Genomic DNA, 16,755 nt, shown 5'->3' on the forward strand with positions numbered 1-16,755 from the left:
GATCCCGTCATCTAAGTCGGGATCCGCTCCAGGTGCGGCGTCTCAGTATACCGCGAGCTGTAGCTCGCGGTATACTGAGCTTAGTGTAACGGGAGGACGCTAGTTTGTGTCCTCCCGTTACCCTAAGGAGAACTATGGGGAAAAACACTGACCCCATAGTTCTCCTTTAAAGACAGACAACACGATGGATTGTAATTATAGATGGAGATAAACATATCCTGAGGAATAGTAAACAGTTATCTGATACAGACACATTTGAAACACCTAAAAACATAAAAATAAAAGTCATAAACAAGTTGAATAAACTGTCAAAAAGGGCTTTTAAGATAGGATTGATTCATAAAAATGAATTGGATATCTGGATATAGGATTCCCAAAACCCAGCGATTTACAGCATGTTCTGTACAAGATCCAAGGAGGAGAAATTTGGAATTAGATAAATATGCATGTGTGTTGCAGAAATTATATTTACCTCCTGGAGTGTGAATTCTTTTTACAACATGTTAATCACTGGAGGAAAGAAGATCACAGTGATACAAACCATTCTGCAAAGGCACATAATTGCAGGCATGAAGAACAAATACGCAGATTAAAAAAAGACACAAATTAAGGCAGCTCTGAATTTTTTTTATACATCATTAAATGTATTTTATATAGTGTAGACACCTGAATTGCATGTGGTATGAGTCTCTTACAATCCTCTACTCAGCAGAGCTCAGGCTGGGGGAGGGTAAAAGCAGCATAAGAAGCCAAACAGCTGTTCTGTAGTGTTCACATGTTAACAAGGAACATGCTGATAGGAGCTCTTCAGCATGCTGCTTCCCCTTTCACTGTCCAATCACAGGCTGGGGGAGAGACAAGATCTTTATGTGTTACTTAGCTGCAACAGAAGAAAATCCTGGTCTTCTGCCCTGTTAGACAGAGATGTACTGTGTGGTAGAGCTGTGTTAATCTGGACAGAAAGTCAAATCCTTTGGCAGGCATTACAGCTTCCATATATGTATATTTTCTGTCTATTTTGCCATTTGCCTGTAGTTAAGGTATAAAGGATAAGTAAACTTGAAAACAGAGTATACTGTACCTATCCTTTTTGCGTCCCTTCCCTGACCTAGACTAGACTATCCTACAGATCCCCCCTCCCCCCCCCAAGTGCATACTACCTCGAAGCCTCCACTGGGTATTATCCTTGTGTGGATCACCTGTGTGGATTTCCATAGACTTCTCTTGCTGCCATTTTTCTAGGACCAGTGATAAGGCATTTGAGTGGCAGTAAACTCTTCCTCTAAAAAGCAACATTTATCCCTTCAAAATACATTTAGCAAGAGGTCCCTATGGAGGAGGCCACCACCCAGGAGGATAAAGTCTAGCGTACTGTGGTATAATGGTAATTACATCTGCCTACCATGTAAATGCAACAATTCTGTTTTTGTTATAGAGCGTCTTAACATCTTTTGAAGAGAAGCACGTTGTTTTTTGTTTTAATTGTGAAGATTCTCAATGGCTTGGTTCGGTCCCGTAACCAGACAGAAGGGAATGATAAAGTAATGATCAGTGTTGGGGTCATTCGTAAAGATTAGGGATGTTCAGATACCAAGTACCGTACTCGGTACAAGTACATGTACCGATACTTTTCCAGCTCCAAGGCTAGACTAGAGAAAAACTCAAAAGTTAAGAGGCAGCTGTCATTTTTAAGGAGCGTACAGAGCTCCTTGGATTTGTGTATCCCTGTTTTAATGTATGATTTTTTTAAATATACATATATCTATATATATATCTATATACAGGCAGTCCCCAGGATACATACATCCGACTTACATACGACTCCTACTTACAAACAGAGACTATTACTGTACAGCAGGGGTAGATGTAATGCTACCGCGCTCCACGACAACCCAAAATTTTCAAAATCCAATCACAGGGACAGAAAGTGAGGTGAAATCTTCTGAACAGGGGCACACACAGCAAAACAAACTTTTCAGAGGGTTAACCCTTCCCTATGCTATCCAAAACAAAACAAAAATGTTTTGGCTGGAGTTACACTTAAAAAATGTACCTGTTCCAACTTACATACAAATTCAATTTAAGTACAAACCTACAGTCCCTATCTTGTTCGTAACCCGGGGACTATTCTGCAACCCTGGTAGGTCTCGAGAAGACACTGGTATCTGAACTGGTATCTGAACATCCCTAGTAATGATCAGTGTGGGGTGGATACAGCTTTGATTTAACACCCAAGTGGAGAGTGACCTCAATAGACTACCAGTGTGTGAAGACTAAATCTGGCCATACACTAGTTGAATTTCACTCCTGCCAACTCAGCTGAAATTCTAGCAGTTCCCCATTCGACAAAAGTCGATATTTCAATTGACTTTTATCAGAGGTGCCGAGCAGAATATTCACAACTGAACGCCAATCAGCTGCCATCGCTTTTTGGGTATTGTGATAGCGGCACACCCGTTGCTGTCAGAATACAATAGCCCAGCGGGGGGATTCAAGAGATTTATAAGAGGTTATTAGGGGCTAATCTATAAATATTCTGCCAAGCGTATAGCTGGGTGAAAGCTGTCCGCACAGAATCACGGCCACTAGTTGGAGCCGAGGAGCATAGGAAATTCCTATGCTCCTCAGCACCATCTAGTAGCCGATTTACAAAAGTTCCACCCAGTGTATAGCTAGGCACATGCCATTTGCATGGCATTACTGCCACTAGATGGAGCCGAGGAGTATTTCTATGCTCATCTGTACCATCTAGTGGCTGTTTTATGAATCTTCCACCCAGTGTATAGCTGGGTGAATGCCGTTCACACAAAATTAATGCCACTAGATAGAGCCGCGGTGCATAGGAAAATCCTATGCTACTCATCGCCATCTAGTGGCTGATTTATAAATCTTAAACCCAGCGTATAGCTGGGGCATGCCATTTGCATGGCATTACTGCCACTAGATTAAGCCAATGAGCAAAGGAATTTTCTATGTTAGTCATCGCCATCTAGTGGTGGTAGTGCCCTCCAATTGGCACACGCCCAGCCATACGCTTGGGGGAAGATTTATAAATCAGCCCTTAAGTGTATGGTCTTACTGTTACCCTGTTTCAATCTTTTTAACCCATAAGTGCAAGTATATACTTTTGAGCGGGACATGTACACATGTATACTATATGTACTTCAGGTGGGAAGCACTTACCTATGACTTTTTGGGAAAGGTCTACTAATGTGCTGCAAAAAGAAAAAAAACCCATTAAAACCGTAATCAGTTGGAAGATGAACTGTGTGGATTGGCATTAAACAAGCTGAGAAATTACAGATTTAAGCACAGATTTGTTTACACGACATCACAGAAAATTAAAACCGACACACTTGGCTGCCACATCAGTGAGCAAGTATAACTTCATGCGGCTAGGAACAACATTTTTCTGTTGTCAATAGAAGGGGGAGAATAGGGTGTGACATAAAAAATCTCACATGACAAAGAGATTGAAGTTGGAATTTCTTTGTGTTGAGTGTATATCGTATTTAATTTAAAGTGCAAATGTCATCTACTTTCAAAGCTGTCTTTTCTTCTGCTCCCAAGGAAGAAAGCTCAGCCACACGAAACACCCTCCCATTGCTGGTCCATAGAAAAGAATCTCCCTCCCTTAGAGTACGTGTGATTAACCAGCACAGCCGTCTGCATCCGTCGTTATCAGCGCATCACATACACACAGACAAGCATCATCCTACAGCATAGCAGAGTGAATATACCACTTGCTGATCACAACATCAGGAAGCAGCAAAACAACAAGGTAAAGAAAAACAAATTGGGTTTGATGTATAGGATGTGATGTGTGTATACAAAATAGATTTTTTTTCTCTTGTCAATGTACAGTAAATCCCAGACTGGCAGCGAAGAGCACAATATGAACTGGGTGGGTTATACATTGTACGGCTTGCAAGGCAATATTTTATGTAGTTAGGGTTGTTAAAAAGGAGCGTTGTGATTTGTTTGCTGATGTGAAATTTTCCTTGTACAAGGTAAAGGTTGATTATCCATCAATTCTTCAGGTGAAAATATGACAAGTGTTCATTATGTCCAGTATACTATAAATGCAGATCAGAAACAGGTTCAGATAACTCCAATTCATCATCAGAAACTGCAACTATGTAAATGGCATTTGTTGGTATGATGAGAGTTGTAATACCTCTCCTCTATTGTTTCTCTTTTTTTTTCCTTTGTCTGTGTTTATTCTGTGTAACCATTCACACAGGTGTCTTGTGCATGATATCGGAGAGATTTATTTAGATCAAGAGGTTTATCTCAGTTCAAGTCCCAGTAGAAATCTCTTTCTCCTTGAAGATGCTCCAAAATTATGAGCGATCTACTTACAAAGAAAATGTCAGCACGGCTGAAAATGGGAGCAACAGGAGTGACACAACTCAGAGACAGGGTTGTGTGTGTGTGTATATATACAAGTGTCACAATAAACATCCTTTCTATTTTTTACTCCAGATCTCTGTCTTTTTTAAGAGCAATCCACTGATTCCCAGTTATATACAGAAAGGAGATTAAACTGACGAGAAGAATACTGATTTTTGTTTTTTTCAGGAAGGTCAGAAAAATCTGCATGTTATCTGGAGCAAAATGACATCAGTGGCAGTATAAACACACACAGTTATCTAAGGTTTGCAATGCATTATCACTGTGGATGTAAGATTATATTAGAACACTGTCAATCAGGTTATAGTAGCAAAGGATAATATCAAAAACAGAAGTACATAGCATTATTTTTTTATATAATTTTCCTTGTTATGAGATGTTAAAAACAAATGTTGGATACCACCCAAGATATTACTGGACCACTTTGTCAAATACAAAGTTTATTCAGATGGACGGATCATTCAGTACTTTAAATGAAAGGGAAGGCATAGTGTATTTTCAGGAGGCAAATATTTTGAGTTATTATTGCAATTATTATCTTAAAGTCATTTTGACATGATTGTTACATGCTTAATAATCCATATACACTACATTGCCAAAAGTATTGGGACGTCTGCCTTTACACGCACATGAACTTTAATGGCATCCCAGTCTTAGTCCGTAGGGTTCAGTATTGAGTTGGCCCACCCTTTGCAGCTATAGCAGCTTCAACTCTTCTGGGAAGGCATCCACAAGGTTTAGGAGTGTGTCTATGGGAATGTTTGACCATTCTTCCAGAAGCACATTTGTAAGGTCAGGTACTGATGTTGGACGAGAAGGCCGGGCTCGCAGTCTCTGCAGTTGCATCCACTTTGTTATAGTACCACTAACAGTTGACCGTGGAATATTTAGTAGCAAGGAAATTTCACGCAAGGACTTATTGCACAGGTGGCAACCTATCAACTTGATAGGTTGCCGCACTTGAATTCACTGAGCTCCTGAGAGCGACTCATTCTTTCAAAAAAGTTTGTAGAAGCGTCTGCATGCCTAGGTGCTTGATTTTTTACACCTGTGGCCATGGAGGTGATTGGAACACCTGAATCCAATGATTGGGGGGGGGGGTGTCCCAATAATTTTGGCAATATAGTGTATTTATTATTGTATTAAATATAGCATTTTGTAGATTATCCACTAGAGGGAGCAAACACTTACTTTACGATCACTCTGCCTTCTTTCTTAACAGCTGTTAGGATATCAGTCTCATTGTTTTTAATGATTTAGCAGTCTCATAAACTTGTACTGTATATTCCCTTTAAAGACCTGAGATCTGGCCATGAGAAAATGTGATCACTTAACAGCCGAGGCAAAATCTTTCTTTGGTAGCAAGAGCCCCAGCACCATAGAGATATGTAGATATAAAAAAGACACCTATTTAAGACACCCATAAACACAAGGATTTTTTTCATCCAGAAAACAGCTATGGTTAGTTTTGCCACAGGAGGTGTTAAGGTTCTGACTTATATCCAGACATTGCACAGACAAATTGATTTCAGCAGCAGAGGTTGCATATTCATTCTAGGTGACAGTGTTAAAGAAAACTGTTCAGTTAACAAAGCTGACCAGAGGGAATGAGAGTGCATGTAAGTCTGATCTTAAAGGGTCCCTAATAAGATGACTGCATACCTCCTATTCTGCCAGAATAGGACCTCCTAACGTAGAACAGTGTAAATGAGAGTAAGAGTTAGGTCAGTGAGCAGTGGGTTTAGGAGGGTGTTGGAATTTGATCCTTATGTTCATCTAACGAGTGACCAGCTAAAAGATTCTCAAAAAGGAAGTCCTTGGGATGGCAGGCAGAGGAATTGAGTGCATGAAGTTTGAGAAATGGAAGGTGCCTGCAGTTATGAATCTGTATACCAGTAGGTCTTGGAGGGCCTACATAGGCAAATTTAGATAAAATATGCAGGCAACATATGGGCAATTGCAACAACGGCAGTAATAAACAGGCAAATGTTGCATGTCAAGGCCTCATTCAAACCGTTTGCATCCAGGGCTGCTTTATTTGTCCCCAGCCATATATAAATGCTGGAAGTGCATATACAATGCATTTAGCCACAGACAGCTGTGGTGCCTGTCATTGATTTGTATAGGCTTCCTGCCCGCAGGCGATCGAGCACACCAGTCATCCCAAACTAAGAAATACGCTAATTTTTGCTGGCTTACGACCCCAATCTGCCATGTGAATGAGGCCTTCTATAGGTATACACTAAATACATGGGTTTGTGTGTGTATGTTAGGTATGTCTGTTTGAAATTTTTCAGCAGAATATACTGTATTTTTCCATGTATAAGACTAAACTTTTTCATAAAAATATTTACCTAAAAATGGAGGGGCGTCTTATACACGGGGGCCGAGAGGAGAAATGCGGTTGCGAAACTGTCGATACCTCTGCACACTAGCCTCACGAGTGAAACTTCCGATTGCAGAGACAAGCTAACAGGTTTCCTCCAATCATGAGCCTTATGTACCCGACATCAGCTGATGCTGCAGAGCCTGTAGCCAGTGCCCAGATGCAACAGGGAGCGGTAATGTCGGAGCATTCTGAGCCCATAAAATGTCAGAAAACTAAAAAAAATTCCGGTAAATACCAATACCAGGAAGCGGCTGTCTTACTCTGCCAAATATAAACTGGATGTAATCAGTTATGCAAAAGAGCATGGAAAATATTGATTTCTGAATTTTGGGTAAGAAAAGTGGGGGGCGTCCTATACATGGGGGCGTCTTACAGACGGAAAAATACGATATACGCCTACCTGATGGCGAACTGCAAATAACAGTACAGAATAAATTAATAATAAATGAAGGCTAAAGATATGGGGCTTCACAGTCCATTAAGAGTAATGTGAAAAAAAAACTTAACTAGTTAACTCGGTCACTAGCCACTTGTTCTAGTTGTCATTCAATATCCAATTCACATCCTGTACAAAGTATACATAGAATGTAAGTAATTGTCTTGAACAGAATACATTCCCCTTTTGTTTTAAACATCTGTTATATCACAAATCATCAAGATTCCAGACTGCAAACCTGTCTACCAAAGCAATTAAGCTGGATCCTCATATTTGCTTTCTCTGCACAGTTTGAAAATTTTTTTATTGATGCAATAGGGCATTGTTTACTTACAGTATATCCACTCTGGGTCTTTACACCTAGAGACGGAAAGATGAAAGATTGCCTCATTCTTCCAGTCACCAGGTCTAGGTGTTCAGAGGTAGAGTGAGCAAATTTTCACTTCCAGCCGCTCTGTTTCCAGCTTTGGCATGTCTTGAAGAAAGGACAGGGCAGAAGACAGGTAGCCTAGTGGGAAGGAAGTATAAATCCAGCCTTAGAGATTACAAGTAAGTCATAACAACACACCTTTTTTAAAATAGCCGCAGATGTCCTCTCCTATTACTAGACTGAAGGTATACTGGCTGCTGTGTGGTCCACATTTCTAACCTATGAATACAACAGAGAAGTGAGGCACTACCTGCAGTGAAAAACAATGGCCATTATAGGAAAGCAGATACAGTAAATAATACAAAATGTTTCAGGTACCCCATCCCTCTTCATCAGGAAAACAGTACTGCTTCCTGGACATCTTCTCTATGGTGCAGCAATTATTATTTTCAGGACTTCTGCTATATAAGTTGATAATATGTCATTTTGCTTCACGTGTTAGATTAAAAGACTCGATTTATATAACCTGGTCAACATACCTGGGAACTTTTGGAAGTCAGTAAGCCTGAGAATGGGGTCGGGGAAAAGGGGTGCATGTCCCTAACAACATGGGCCTCTGAGAAATCTGAAGGATAACTGTGGGGTGGGCAACTTGCCACAGTAAATTAACAGGCTTGAAAGTAGTACATGTTGTGTGCTGGAGAGATGGGTATAATAACTACGTGGTTTGATAGTGACAGGCCTGTAGGGGACTGAATTATAGTAATAAACTCCTCCAAACAAGTAGTACTGATCTGTAAATACATAGGCAAAAAAATCATTAAAATGCAAGCAACATATGGGCCATATGCAAGCAACACACATGGGCAACAAACGGCAATCATGACAACACATGGACAACATATGGGCAACTGTGGAAATACAGAGCAAAAAAAATGGGAAATGCTGCATAGCAATAATAATAACAACAGTGACAATAACTTGAGTCCAGTCTCCCTCCCATTTCCTACACCTTCCCTACTTTTACTCCTCCAATCACTGGCTGACAAGAGTAGTGCCACTGACGTCACTACTTCTGTCGGTCTACCAGTGACAGAACCAAAAGAAACTCCTAGCACCCCTAAGATCCAGCAATCGAGCTGCATAGCTGCAACGTCCAAGTAAAAAATTTCAAGTTCCCAACGATGTTGATCAAGGCTTTAAGACCATCTTCGATTCCTAATACGACATAAGACTCAATATTACATCAATTTAATATCTGAGATTGAGCCAAAGATTGGACCACTTATTCACCAGGGGCAATATCAAGTGCTTCCAACAGTCAGACACACTCATTGCACAGAGATCCTCCAACTTGTGACAGACCCAATGTTTTCCTTTTCTCAATGAGAAGAGGAAAGGAAGCTCTTTACCATACAGGCGCTGTTGGCTACATTGCATCAGGTCCACAAAAAAAATTATCTGTTAGTGGATAATACAATGTTATAGCGTCACTTTAATCACAAAGTCTCTGCTAAAGGTTAAATCAAGCGCAGTTGTGTGACTTGAAATTCATTTTAATGTTTTTGTGTTTTTTGAATATCAGGCCATCTTTTTGTCTGTCATATTGCAAACAATATTCATGACTTCTTTTTGTTATTTTTTGACTAATAGTTTCCCATTATGTTTCCAAAATGTTTCTAAAGCTGGTCATTCACTGTGAATCTTCCAAAATTCTAACTGTGGGTAGCTCAACGAACTTCAAATGATAAATTGAAGGAGCCGGGAGGAAAATTGCTGGCCCAACAGTAACTTCAGCAAATCAGCTGGAGTTACTGTTCAAGTAATCTGATATCCGTGGGTGCTGACTGTCAGAATACAGTTTTGGAGCTAAAGGAGTAAAAACGATATATGTATGGCCAGCTTAACATAGCAGCAGTGAAGAATTGCAGGAACCTGTATTAGTCTTCAAAGCAATCACTGTGTTTTCTTAAAGACAAACACACTTGTAGGCATTGCAAGGCATCTGAACGATGACTTTAAAATGATGTCAATCACGAGTCCAGAGACAGGCAACAAAAAGACAGACTACAGGAACCTAATACACTGTATGTACAGTCTTGAGGAAAGGAGGGAAAGGAGGATACAAGTGAAACCTTTAATTATATTGAGGGTGTGAATAATATCCAGTAGTGCACTATTTTTAATATGAAGCTAAGATCAAGAACACGGGGGCATGACCTCAAACTAGCAAGTTCAAAACTAACCTTTAGACATGTAAACCTGCTAAAAATTTGTTTCATTTCAGATCCATCAGGATTTTTTTTTTACATTTGGATCCACTCGTTATTCGTATTTTGAACGATTCCGAAATTCTGTTTTTGACAATTGAATTGGGTTTTTAAAACCAAAAAAATCAAATCACTGAATGAATTAGTGAAAAAAACAGTGTTGGGTTCCCCTACCCCCCAGTTCATACCAGGCCCCTTAGGTCTGGTCAGAATTATAAGGGGGGACCCAATGCCAAAAAAAGTGTGGGGTCCCACTAAAATGCCTTACCAGACCCTTTATCCGAGCAGCGGCCTGGCAGAGGAAGTGTGTGCACCCCTCCCTGCACCATACCAGGCCACTTGTCCTCAACATGGGGTAGGGTGCCCATATTGATTAGGACAAGGGCCTCTTCCCCACAACCCTGGCCCAGTGGTTGTGGTGGTCTGTGGACAGAGGGGGTTATAGGAATGCTGGTGCCCCCTTTGATAAAGGGGAGACCCAAATGCCGTCCCCTCCAGGTGAATAAGTTGAGGGTAAATGTTACCCCTACTTATTCAACAAATAAAAATGAAATGGTAAATAAACACAAAACACAGTTTTTTAATTCACGAAAATTCATCTGAATTTGCATTCGGCACAAAACGAAATTTACATGTCTTCTAACCTTAGAAATTATTATTTTCCAGAAAGAGTAGTTGATAGAATAGACTTCCAGAAGAGGTAGTGGGTCACTCAACAGTAACTGAATTGAAACATGCTTAAGACAAACATAGATCTATACTCAAAAGGGTTAAAAAAGGGAGTAGACTCAATGGACAACCTGATCTTGTTTGCCTCCACTCTTCTATGTTTTTATGTTCTGTTGTGGAAAAAGCTATTTTACTAATGGAGAACAGCATTAATAACGTCATATTTAATTTTTAGCTAATGAAAAACTAAAATAAATGTCTTTTAAGTGCATTCAAACTTCATAATAAGGGATGTGTATGTAGACTGCATCAAGAAGGCATCTTCGATAACAGCCTCTCTAAGGGGACTCAGATTTCTCTGCATTCCTCTAGCAGATGCTACCATTCCTGTAACTGTCACTGTGCCCTGAAACTCCACCCCCTGATCTGTCTTGCTCTTCTCTTCTATGCCAATCAACACAATGTAAAAGAGCCAAAAATAGCCCATCTTATCACAGACAAGAAGCAAGTAGTAGTTACACTCAGTGCATATGCTTATTTTGTTTAAATTGCTGGAATGACTGATGGCAGATTGGCATGGCTGGAACTGGTTCACATTTTCACTGAATTTGGGAAATGTAAAATCTGGAATGTTCTTATTTTTACTATAAAGATGTTGCATTAGAAAGCATAAGGAATTGGAAATTGTGTGATGCTGTTTTTTATGACAGTTTTGTGATTCTGTATTCACTGAAAAATCAGAAAAGAGAAAACATGAGTTGATTACCTGATAACTCTGTTTCCAGGAATCTTCCAGGACAGCCATCGAGATATAGGCTCCGCCTGCCTGCAACAGGAAACACATCAACCACATTAAATAAATAGACTCCTCCTTCCATCCCAAGTCAGTAACCTCTAGGACCGAAGGCTACCCCATGCAAGAATATATGATTATTTAGGAACATTGTATGCCTACAAAACTGTGATACATTATATTATTTTTTTTGCAGTGTACTGGTCTGGGGACATACTTATACTTCTTTGGAAATTATAAGAGCAACCAGCACCTGGTTTTACCCACTTTCATGTCACAGCTAGTATGTGCCATACTAAAAGTGATATATTGGGAACATTTGCCAGGGTTAAGTCCCCTTTCAGACAGGCGCTGTCTGTTACGATTAGTAGGGGGATCCGTTAACAAATCCCCTGCTGATAGGAGCAGTATGGAAAGGATGTCTCTTTTTTTACATCCATGTCCGTTGAGTTTTTTCCTTCATCTTGCAATGGAGGAAAAAAACTGAGCTGTATGGATCCATGTTAGGTCTATGGGGAGTCAAATCTAACAGACGTGTCCATTTACATCCGATTACCTCTGATCTGCCACGATCAGGTGCGCCAAAAGGGAACTCTGACCAAGACTGAGTTGGGAGTAATTGGATGTAAACAGATGCACGCCCGTTTAGATCTGGCTGCCCATAGAGTAACCACACTACACAGAGGAGCCTTGACAAGGCAGTGTGGCTTCCACATATTTTGCAAAAGTTGTGCAACTAAAACCTCTGTTTTTAATGCATATTTTTAGACAGGGCAATTTGTTTTAAGCAAAAAAGAAAAAGAGGCACCTTTCCCTTGTGTGATATTGTATAGTAAAGGAAGTTTTATTGTATAAAAACATCCATATACTAACATTATACGTGAAATCAATTGCATCCATAGACCACATCCACTTTCGCATGATGAAAGCCAGAAGGAAACACTGATAGAGAACCAGTTCACATACAGCAGCTGTTTAGACTTGCAAACTATTTTGGCTGAACATGTTTTCGGGGACACGCCCTCTTCAGTGCCAAAGATTTTGGCATTCATAATGGAAAAGCTTACTGATGCAGTCTATGGATGCACTTGATTTGAAGTATAATGAGAGTAGATGGATGTTTTTATACAATAAAAGTTCCTTTAATTTACAATATCATATGAGAGAAAGGCGCCTCTTTTTCTTTTTGACATGGTTTGTGGAGGAGGTCCCGTACTCCTTTGGAGGGTTGCCATCTCTGGTAAAGTGCTTGGTGATAATACCATGGGTCAAGTGGTTTCTCTGGTTGCTGTTAGCGCTGAAGATCATATGTGACTGTGGGCAATTAGTTTTATTGCAGGCTAGCTGGTAAGTGTGCTGGGAAATGTCTGTGTTTTCTATGGTTGTAAGCCCTATTTGCTATCAAGGCTAGTTATAAATTGTGTGGTTGCCATTTTGTTTAGCTTGCCCATAGAGTAACATTGGGCTGCTGATCAGATCCACCTAAAAAACTTACAGGCGGACCTGAATGTGGACCACTTGGGTACAATACCACATGGAGATCCATAATAAACCCTACTGTTTTTTTGTATTTTCAAACCCAGCTTAGTAAATAGCCATGATGGAACTCTACTGACCTGAATATACAATATCACATGAGGTAAAGGCGCCTCTTTTTCACAAGCTGAACTAGCTTTAAGGTGGTGGTTCACACCAGTAGCGGTCAATGACTGGCATTTTTCAGCAACTGATCAACGCCAGCCACCTTTAGGGCACAATAGTTTTCTATGTGTTCTGTTTACACGACAATGTCGGTGTGATGTGTGGTGCTGTGCAAAAAAATGCAGACATGCTGCAATTCTTTGCTCTGCACTGGATGGTAGCGCAGCACACCGAGCTGCTACAGACCAGAATGGAGTGTATACTTTGTACACTCCAAAAAATTTTAAATAAGCAATGTGATGTACTGAAACATAACATCACACCGCTCCCCACCAGACCTCACTCACAGTAGCCAACACACTAAGACGTAGCAGTACAGTTTGCAGGCTAGTGTGATCAAGCCCTAACTTATCATTTCTGCTTTGCAATTGTAAATTCAGAGTCATTAACGGAGAAATGGGTCCATTCTTAAAGGACAGCTGATACCAGTAGATGCTCTTTTACTCCACAGTGCGTCTGCATTTTATGTGCCATCATGGTGTGGAGCCTGCAGTGTTCCTTAATACAGAAGAGGACACTCCATGATTGAAAGAGAAGCCGGTCACATGACTTTGATGGGTCATGTGACTGGGCTCACCTCCTGCTGATACTTTTTTCCTATTTATTAAAATAAAGGGGGTTTTGCTTGGTTAGTTAAACACATTTGTTGTGATTTTTAAATGTTCCCTATATCAGCAGTATAGACAAGGCCATACCGCTGCATTATTTTTAAAATAAATTCTTTATTTAGGGTAACAGCGTATATGAGATACAATCAGAGGTATAAAAGTATATTGATAAATTGTTACATACAATCAACAAAGTGGCATCAGCCAGGGCCACCGCCCCTAGGGGATCCAGACATATATCAAGCATACATCTATTAGGCATATCTCCGACAAGGAGAGAGAGCATATTAATCTGCCATTGGTGGGCCTCCCTGCCGCTATGCCATATAAACAAAGAGGTGTCGTTGTGGTATTTAAGCGTAAAAGCACGTATCTAATTTCAATTGGGGAGACCGGCGTGGCCAACTGTTCCAGTCACCAGTTTTCCGGGGTACAAAGGGGAAGACAGAGGGGAGAGTTACAGGGAGGGAGAGGATGGGAGAGATCCAGAGTGTATAAGAAAGAACAGGGAGAGTCAAAAGGAAGAGGGAGAGAGAGAATAGGTCACCTCTACAGCCTCAATCCAGGAGGCTCAAGTATTCCGGGGAGGACGAGAACTCGTCCCACTCAAACCAAGTATAGCGAAATCGAGTCCCCGTTCCCTTTAGTGAGCTGGTAAGGTCCTCCATCTGCCTGATGTCACTGATCCTGCTAAGCCATAGCTTTATGGTGGGAGGAGAGACCTGTCTCCACAAGGCCAGGATACATGCTCTAGCTGCATTGACAGGATGAATCACCAAGGACCGTTTGTAGCTCCGCAGAGAGCCAGAGGCAAGGTGTAGTAGAAAAAATGAGGGGGTTCTTGGGGATGTTGGTGATCGAGAACCTCTGAGTGACGGAGTAGACTTTGGTTCAAAATTCTTGAAGCGATGGACAGGACCAGAAGATGTGGAGCATGCCCGCAGAGGAGGAGCCGCATCTCCAGCAGCAGTCACTGGAGTCAGGAAATATCTTGTGTAACCTACTGGGAGTGCGGTACCATCGAGTAAGTATTTTGTACTCTGATTCCTAATAGAGGACTTCAGGGACAGCAGCAAGATTCTCAAGGTGTCACTGGGAGAGAAGGTAAGCCCCAGATCCCTCTCCCATGCTGCCAGAAAAGGCAAAGGAAGATCACAGTCCGGGGCTAGGAGCGCTGCATTATAATTGGGCCCCATAGTCACAGTTGCAAACACTGAACACTTCAGAATTTTTTTTTGTTATAGCAATTCTGGTGGTGAAAGGATACTGAGGTTGAGTTTTCAGTCACAGGAATTGCCAGGGGAAATCTGTGTCTCACAAGAGTTTTAAAGTGTATCTAAAGACAAAACTTTTGTTTTTAGTTTTGGATAGAGTAGGGGGATGGTCCCCCTGTCAAGTCTGTATTGCTGTCTGTGCCCCCCTCGATGTCACTGGGATGATGCACCCTCTCAGTCTGTCCTGGTACCATTGTTGATGCAGCTGAAAGTGAGGGAGAATCCAAAAAGGTGTCACCAGAACAAGAGATGAGGAGGAATCTGGACAGCTGCTCCAGTAACAACAGTCAAAGAGAGATTTCCCCTCACTTTGGAGAGATTTCCTCTTACTTCCCGTGGCTACAGCAAAGAAAGGGAAATCTCTTCAATAAGACACAGGCAGCAAAAAAATTGCAGAAAGGGGTTTTAACACGTCGTTTTTCCATCCAAATCAAACAAAGTTTTGGTTATCCATACACTTTAAAAGAATATAACTTTCTGACCATGGTTCATGTTACACCCATATTTAGGGTGTAACATGAATGAAGCATTGTTACATTTTCCACCCCCCTTCAAACAGCCCCCCACTTTACCTAAACTGGAGGTAATTTTCTCCCTCAGGATTCTGTATTCATTTGACAGTGGCAGAGCTGTGTTTGACTTCACCCACACAGTTGCGTCATTCATTCACAAATCCATTCACAGGTTCTTCAAATGAAAAGACTACAAGTCTCATTTGCTACTGTGGCAGAGCGACTCGTAGATGTCAATGAAGTGTGGGGACATAACTCCACTTGTAGCCCATTGATTGCTTCTTCCAACCCTCTAACCCACAATTTGTACCTCGGTGCTGACTTGAAGCTGGCTGAATAGACTGAAGGAGCCTGTGCATTGCACCCATGATATAATGATCACAGCTACATCGCTTTGCAGGATCTAATGCAAAAATTGAATAAGTGTAAATTTTTTGCTTCATTAACGTGTGTGTGTTCATTATTACTTTTTTTTAAAGGCAGACTATGCCTTTATTTCATTATTATTATGCCAAAAGAGAAGTCATAATATATTTTCATAACATCTTTTCAAACCACATTGTACTTTTTTTTCAGAATTTTGTTTCCAAAACTTTTTTTTAGAAAACCGGAGCTTCCCATTATAACATCTGGGGAAAACATTGTTGTGGGAGGCATATGGTGATACAGTCAGGGTCCATGGAGGGGAGTACTTAAAATTCCCAAGAAATATAGGCGGCTAGACTGCACCGATAACTGAAATATAATTTTTGTGTACTAACCCATTATTTGAGGGGGTGATCTTGGCAACCTGGTATGTTTTCTAGCATTCTAGCATACCTGCATTAACCCTTTTGCTGTTACAGTGGTGCCACTACCGGCATATAGAAAAACTCTGTTTACCTTTTTACTTCTTGCTGCTGGCTCTATAGTAGAAGTGGCTAACCTGTCATACCTGTCTGGGTGCCCAGGACATTCATGGCAAGAGTCAAGATGGAGAGCAGTGGGATCTCAGTAATCTGTTTGCTGATCTCCACTGGGTAGTATGAACCTGGAAGTACTCAGCTCTAGCCACTTCCGGGTTCAGGGCTGTCAATATCTGGCTGCTAAGAAGATTATCAAGCGCAGTATGTGCTCAACTTCAACTGAGTGCTGCGGTGACATTAGGGGTTCAATAGATCTGCAATATGCTATCACACAAGGGGCTTGTCTGCCTCTTGTGAATGCAATATCAAACATCACAAACTGAAAAAAAATATTTTCAGGGAGGTGCCATTCTCATTTCAGGGAGGTGCCCACTCCCCCATCCCCCCAATGCACAGGGGGGGGGGGAACACCACA

At 41.0% G+C, this 16,755-nt stretch overlaps 1 protein-coding gene across 4 annotated transcripts in view; it reads left to right on the forward strand.

The window, feature by feature from the left end:
* The window catches only part of LOC108792169 (FXYD domain-containing ion transport regulator 6-like), a 70,076-nt gene that overhangs the window by 27,127 nt on the left and 26,194 nt on the right, over positions 1 to 16,755 (forward strand). Inside the window, exon 1 of one of the 4 annotated variants that reach the window (XM_018562875.1) lies at positions 3,428 to 3,777. The exons of 1 other annotated variant lie outside the window; for it this stretch is intronic. The gene's annotated coding sequence lies outside the window, so the exon portion shown is untranslated. Of the gene's footprint in view, positions 1 to 3,427; positions 3,782 to 8,007; positions 8,012 to 16,755 lie in introns of those variants that run through there. 2 more of the 4 variants (XM_018562874.1, XM_018562876.1) reach the window with 2 other exon arrangements.

The sequence above is a fragment of the Nanorana parkeri genome, unplaced genomic scaffold (genome assembly GCF_000935625.1).
Source record: "Nanorana parkeri isolate BGI_ZX_2015 unplaced genomic scaffold, ASM93562v1 scaffold608, whole genome shotgun sequence".
In the NCBI taxonomy this organism is placed as follows: Eukaryota; Metazoa; Chordata; class Amphibia; order Anura; family Dicroglossidae; genus Nanorana; species Nanorana parkeri.